General features: G+C 34.8%; 1 long non-coding RNA gene across 1 annotated transcript in view; it reads right to left on the reverse strand.

The window, feature by feature from the left end:
* The window catches only part of LOC143229219 (uncharacterized), a 67,479-nt gene that overhangs the window by 52,978 nt on the left and 6,764 nt on the right, over positions 1-7,737 (reverse strand). The window lies entirely within an intron of this gene.

Raw genomic sequence — 7,737 nt, forward strand, 5'->3', positions numbered from 1 at the left:
CTGTGCTGTGCCAAAGACAGGTATCGAAACCCAGATTTTAGAGTTATAAGTTTAGCTGGAATACAGATATGTTGTATCTTACGAGATAACGTGATTGGTTTCTTATTCTTGATCACACCTTTCAGCTTGGTGTGTTTTTGTACTAATTGTTTGTAGAGTATGGCGTCCAGAAAACTAATATCAAACCTCAAAATAAACCTAAAGATTTTAGGCACAAACCTTGGTACTACAACAATATTACCTCCAGAAGAGGATAAAAACTGAAATGATATATAAGGAGTTCTTTGGGTGTCACATATTATGGAATGGGTTTAACCTTTCGGTCGTCGAAATGCTCAGAACAGCTATCAGATTTGTTAAAAACTAATTACCTAACCTCATATTGAGTAGTCTAGGCAAGTCACGTAACTGTATTAATTACTTTAAATAGATAACACTGCATTTACAATTAATACACGTTGTATAATCAAATTCAAAATACCACAACTTAAAAAAATGTTTAATACGTGAAACACGCATATCTCCCTTTAGAGTTCAGCTAATATACAGACTCCACAACTCCAAGAATTCATCACTCATCAAGCTAAAGTAATATTATGTCGCTGTTTTGCAAATTGAAGATACGTTGTAGTGGCAGAAATCGGCGAGTTTCCTGAATACATAACATACCTTAATTATGCTTAATTAAGCATTATATAAAATAAACGAGTTAGGATTACATAAACTATTAATATTAATTAACCACGACCCACAAAACTTTTCCCTTCTCATTCTCTTGAATTTTTCTTATTCTGTTAATTTCAAACATGGTATTTAAGCAATGCCTTCTTGCAGGAATTATGTATTGGGTCGATAAATCCTGGTCTATTTGAAAAGAAATTTAAGCTGTCAGACAAACAAATACACGTAGACATATCCTCATTTAATAAAATACACTTAAACAGTAAATTATTGGTCTGTAATAGTGCACAGACTATGAAACAGTTTTGAACGTTTAGTATGCGACACGGTTACACAATTTGAAGCAAAGAAACTCACAAAAATGGAAAATAAAATCAAAACTAAAAGGGAAAAAATAGCTAAAAAGTATTTATAGCAGTCTATAAAACGAACCAGAACTATATTATTGCAAAGTGAAGGAAGTGTAAGTTTGCAATGAAGACAAACCTAACTAAATATGTAGAAACCCCTGAATGAGTGTCCCCAAATTGATAAGCATGTAATTTTGAACGAACTATCCATATTTTAGACCTAAATAAGTCGAGAAAGCTCCTAAAAATTGTGTGTAGTGTAATGTTTATTTTTTAAAGAAATTACACACTGGTTAAATGTTTTTTTGAAATACTTTGCAAAGAAAGTTGTTTAAATCGAAAGATGTCATCACGTAATGACAACGATATTGTGCAATTATATAGAATAATAGTTGCATTAAAAATTTTGTCTAAGTATAAAACAGGTAAGGCGATCTGAAGAGGAAAGCCAATATACAATTAAATTATTTGGGCAAAAGTCTAAGTATATGAGATTTGTATCGTATGATCAAAACATTTGCGAAAAAGTTCTGAACATACAAACGCAGTCATATTATTTATAGAGATGGATGAAATATAATAGGCATATTTAATATTCAAACGCATTTTTAAAAAGCAAAAAATTTAATTATTGAAAAATTCTGATCCACTAATGAGTTGATGTCGATATATGATGGAAGTTCAATATGTGATAAGTCATGCTTCTTGCATATATATCCAAGACCAAACTTCTTCACTATCGCCATGGTAGTTAATTCATAAAACTATTGTTGGCATGATTCATAAATAGGATTAACGTGTTTATGGTTGGTGTGCTAAAGTAAATGAGAATTTCTCTTATTACACTTCGGCGTATATTAATATTCGTCAGTGGACAGTTGGTATACCATATTTATACATACACGATTAGAATACCAAAGAAACGTGGCCTTCAAAAATGTTATATGTATTATGAGTAAATTCCATTACTATAAAAATCCAGTTCATTCTGCTATACCGGACAAAGTACTGCATTTTTAGAAACTGTCTACATCTTTGATTTAGTAACGTTATTAACAGTGATAGAATTATTCCAGGTAATTGATACATAATTACTACCTGCGCTCATCTGATAAGTGACCATAAATGAAACACCTGGAGAAAATAATTTACAACTTTTGTGCATCTGACCAGTCTCCTTACAATTAAGTGCAATAGTTTGTGGTTTTATGTCATAATAAGTGTAGGAATAGTAACAACATGTGCAATAGAAGGGCTTTTAATTAAAATCTTTACTTTTGTACAAACTTCTTCAAAGCTGTCTGTCATACTCATTTCACGGGTTAAATTTTAAACTAAAAAAAATAGTTGAAAGGAATTTCAAAGGTATCCAATGAACACATGTAAGTAACAATTTCAATTAGCATAGTACGTTTTAACAATTGAACAACAACAAAAAACCTTTGTTTTTCAGTCTTTTGATATTTCAATGTTTATCACGAAAGTTCCAATTTTTGCAAAATAAATTATGGGAATCAGTACAAAAATACGACTAGGCAAAAGTTCACTGATTGTAATAATAAACGAAACTCCTTGAAAGCCCTACTAATAATTTTTATATAGTTATGGTACTTCACATATGTTCGCAGTGAAAGGCTTGGCCTCATTAGAAATCTATTTGTTTATACTTGTGTTAATTCCATCCAAGAGGCTGATTGCCGAGCAAGGTAGTTACAGTGAGATAGGAGTTATGACTGATTGCAATGAGTGTGCGTATAAAGGAGTAGAAAGTGTTCAGTTAACATTATAAATATTCAAAGTTAACTTTCTGTACGGAGGTTTATTCGTAGTTAATATCAATTGGTGGCAATACACTCACATAAAAGATTAAGGAATGTTCTGTAAACTACAAAAGTGTTTAAGCGTAAGAAACCTCGGATAGCCACGTGATTAGGGCGCTTAATTCGCAGACTGAGGGTTTTGGGTTCAAATCCCTGTCTCATCGAACATATTCGCCCTTTAGCCGTGGGAGTATTATAATGTAACGGTCAGTCCCACTAATCGTTGGTAAAAGAGTAAGGTGAGTGGTGATGACTAGCTGCCTTCCCCCTAGTATGCCAGTGCTAAATTAGGGACGAATAACGCAGATAGCCCTCGTGTAGTTTGGCGCGGAATTCAAACTTAGCCTAAAAATCAGAAAATGAAGCACTTGGAAGACGACATTATAGTCTATAAACAGTTGTGAATTTACCAGAATCTATGAAAAAGATTGGTCTGGTGTTTTTTTTTAATTCGCGCAAAGCTACACGAGGGCTATCTGCGCTAGCCGTCTCTAATTTAACAGTGTAAGACTAAAGGAAAGGCAGCTAGTCATCACCTGCCACCGCCAACTATTGGGCTACTCTTTTCCCAACGAATAGTGAAATTTATCTTCACGTTATAACACTCTCATGGCTGAAAGGGCGAGCATGTTTGGTGCGACGGGAATTCGAACCCGCGATCCTCAGATTACGAGTCGAGCGTCTTAACCACCTGGCCGTGCCGGGCTTTTATGGAAAATAAACGTTTTCGTAAAGTTCCTGAGTTGGACTAGGTTTTCCCATCATGAAAGCCAATTATAGAGCGTGAAATTCCAAGTTCTGTAGACTATGATTAAAGGAATCATAGCTAGAGACTAATGACATGTAGATATAATTCAGATAAGGTCAAATTACAGCTTTAAAATAATAAAGAATGACTAATAAAATTAGACCCTAGAAAGTTCCCATCAGTTTTTTAGAACATATCCATATCACTTAAATATTGAGTGAGGGAAATGGAAAAGTAGGAGAGATCACCCTCTCTTCCGCTAATAAATGTATCGAAATTGGAAGTAGTTTTATTGAAGTATGGGTAGTCAGATGGAAAAAATATTTAATTAGTGATGTTAAAATATAAGTTTTAAAAGTCAATTAATCCATTTATGTTGTATATACGACAATTAATATTGAGCTTTCAAAGATATTAAGAATGATCATCGTAACGAGAAAGTACTTCATATATAGCAGCGGATGTGCGACTATAAATTTCTTCAAATATTTTAATTAAAATAAATTCACACACTACACATCGAAAGCTTTTATTAGCATTAAACCAGAGAAGCATATACATCTTTTTCTAAAAATCGTCACATTTTATCGTGTTAGACGAAGTTGACCTACTTACTTACATATAGCAAAGTATAAGTAATTAATAAATCGTATAAGCATGTATGTTCTGGAAAAACATTTCATATCCCATAATTCTATATCAGTCCCAGACTGGCAGTTCAATGCAGAGCGTACAGCAACATTGAACAACTATGAAGAGCGTACAGCAACATTGAACAACTATGAAGCAGTCATGCTGATAGTATCAATGTCACATGCACACTTAAAACAACATTAGGATATTTGCAAACTGTTCCATTTAATTGGAATACTTTACACTTGGAGTAAATGCAGTGTGATATACCATTATTACGATATAAACAACTCCAGGTAGCATAATTTGTACATATACAGCTCTGAGGTAAATCTTCTGCCACTGGTTACTTGTACGAGGGCTGTTCAAAAAATACGCGGACTGTTTGAATTGCGCGGCTCCAGTTGGTTGCAGGGGAATCCGCTTGGTGTCGCTAGGTTTGCACAGATCAGATGATTACGATGCCATTTCCCGATTGCAGATATTTTCATTTGTGTATTAGCTACGCGGTTTTAAGTGAAGTGCGATTTTTTCGTTTGGCGGATTTCAGAATGAATGACCTGAAGGAGCAACGACTTGGTGTGAAATTTTGTGTTAAACTTGGAAAATCTGCGACTGAAACTTTTGCTATGCTTAACACGGCTTACGGTGATGTTGCTATGAAGCGTACGGCATGTTTCAAGTTTAATGAACGTTTTAAGGATGGTCGACAGTCCATTGAAGATGATGAGCGCCCTGGACGTCCTTCCACGTCAACTGACGACCCACACGTCGACAAAATCAACACCCTGGTGCGGGCAACTCGACGTCTGACTGTCAGGGAGCTTGCTGAAGAGTGTGGGATATCAGTTGGATCTTGTTACGAGATTTTGACCGAAAAATTGAAGATGCACCGCGTTGCTGCGAAATTCAGCCCTCAGAACTCGTGAGTTTTTGGCCAAACACTCGATCACTGTTCTTCCCCACCCCTCCTACTCACCTGGCCTTGCTCCTTGCGATTTTTTTTTGTTCCTCAAACTCAAACGACCCTTGAAAGGAAGAAGATTTGAGACGATTCCCTAGATTAAGGCAAATGCGACGAAGGAGCTGGAGGACATTACAAAAGAAGCGTACCAGGACTGTTTCAACAAGTAGAAACACTGTTGGGATAAGTGTGTGCGTTGGGGGGGAGAGTACTTTTAAGGGGTCCCAGACCTGTAACTTCTAAATAAAGTACGTTTTGTTTTATGACGTCAGTTTGCGTATTTTTTGAACAGACCTCGTACATATTTGGTACAAACAGTCCATCTTCCTCCTCGAAATTATACTCTTTCAAGTTTAGATAAGGGTTGTCCAAACAATTACATTCCGCTGCAAATATGTAATATATAATGTATGTAAAATATGCCCTCTCATAACAAAGCTGAATGGTGGTAGCTCCGAAAATGTTATGCTCTTTAAACTGTAATAACGAAGCTGATCCATCGTCTTGTAGGGGACGTCACTAATAAATACCTGGGCCAAGTACTCATCAGCTTTATTGAGAGAAACCTCTATATGATTTAAATTACTTTAGAGGTACTTCAAATAGGCTGATGGATTTTATTTTAGTGAAGCAGCATTAGTGCCTACTTTACTAATTCTATCACTCCCAGTTAACACATACAGGCAAAACCTTGCACATTTCTGTTCCTAATATGTGAGACAGAGTGTGATGAGGTATACACCTTCTAGTGTCTCCTACACCTCTTGTCATCCAGAGCTCATTCAGTCCACAACATTGATGCAAACTGAAATAGTGGGTGCCCAAGACAAGAAAATCAGTATCATTGGATGGTATGACAATGAGTTGTGCCATTTTTTGTGTTGCATGGGATATCAGCTTTCTCACAGCTTACAGATTTGGCTGTGGTGAGCCTGCTGCTTTAAGGGTGAATTCCCGAATTTTCAGTACAAATGGTTATACTACAGTGTTAAGCATTTTTAAATAGTTAAAACTGTTTGTCTCTGCTACACATAGTGAATTGATAATGACATGACATGGGGAAATAACTGGTTTTATTAAATCAAAAGAAAAAACAAATACAGCATTTACTCTTTAGGAGTAGTTCTACCAGCAGATCAACAAATAAGATACTTGTAGTAGTCATTGTATTAATGATTTTATATTAGTTTACTATTCACTTAATGATATCAGGGTAATCTTAACATTTATCAAAGTTCCAATCACATAAACGAGACAGCTTGAACAAGACTGACAAAACATATCCCTGGTCACCTTTACCTTCTAATAGGCAAGTTTGTGCATGGGAAGATAGCCATTTTGAACTTCTCAGACAGCTAAGGGCTAATTTCATTTTTTTACATCCATAAATAGGTTCTTTGATCTGCTGCACATATCTCTAGAAACCTTAAATCATTTTGCTATTTCGTTACGATACAAAATATGGATACTTACTCCTTGCGGCGGCGATATTGATAAACATTTTGAACTTATCAAATGGATCAACACTAACTTTGTTATTAATGTTGCAGTGATTACTTTGACCCCTCAAAACCTACATATAGACACCAAAATAATTGTGCTATCTATTCCAGAACATGAGTTATGGCAATTTGCCGCCTTCAGCTGCCATTTCAAACTTTTGCCTTATTGTCTGTTTCCAGAATATCTACTCTAGATTTTTATAAACCTCATAAATGTCCTTATGATATATAAAGATTAATTCCACGGTCACAATATGGTACATAGGATGTTTTTCAGGCAATAAAATGCTGGTGAAGCTTCTTCTCAAATTTAAATTAAATCTATAAAGAAAGGATTTCGCACAGTTTTTGTAATTAGCTCTCCTATCTAAAGCTGATTATAATCGAACGAATAGATAGACTCTAGCTGGATTTGAAAACAACAAACTTTCCTTAATGGAAAACTGAAAATATATTAATAGTTGAATTGCATGCTAAATATCAAGCTTTTCAAAAATTATTTCCTCATGACTTACTAAACTAAATCTGACAAAAATTATATTTATGTAAATGAAGACAGCTCAATCATCTGTTATGTAAGTCTAAACACAAAAGTTTGACTAATGTACAAACTATAAAATTTAAAACAATTTCGTTCATCCTGAATCATTCACACTTTCTTTTTTCCTGTGTGCATGATATGACGTCAAACGAAGAAATATATTACAGAGAATAAAATGGAAGAATGATAACTTTTACTGATGTATTCATGTACATGGTGCACCCTTCACTAAAGAAAGACCCCATGTGGCACAGCGGTATGTCTGTGGACTTGTAACACTAGAAACCGGATTTCGATACTCGTTGTGTAGACTTTTGCTTAACTACAAATAAACAATCCAATAAAAAAGGAGAAACTACAAATAATACAGTTTAATTTCTTCATGATTGAGTTAAATTTGTGTAATTAGTGAATCCCTCTAGTGTTAGAATATTAAACTAATATTTGTGCATCACCGTTTTCATTGCAGGTGACATGTTCTAACAATCAGCATTCACA

The sequence above is a fragment of the Tachypleus tridentatus genome, chromosome 10 (assembly GCF_004210375.1).
Source record: "Tachypleus tridentatus isolate NWPU-2018 chromosome 10, ASM421037v1, whole genome shotgun sequence".
Taxonomy (NCBI): Eukaryota; Metazoa; Arthropoda; class Merostomata; order Xiphosura; family Limulidae; genus Tachypleus; species Tachypleus tridentatus.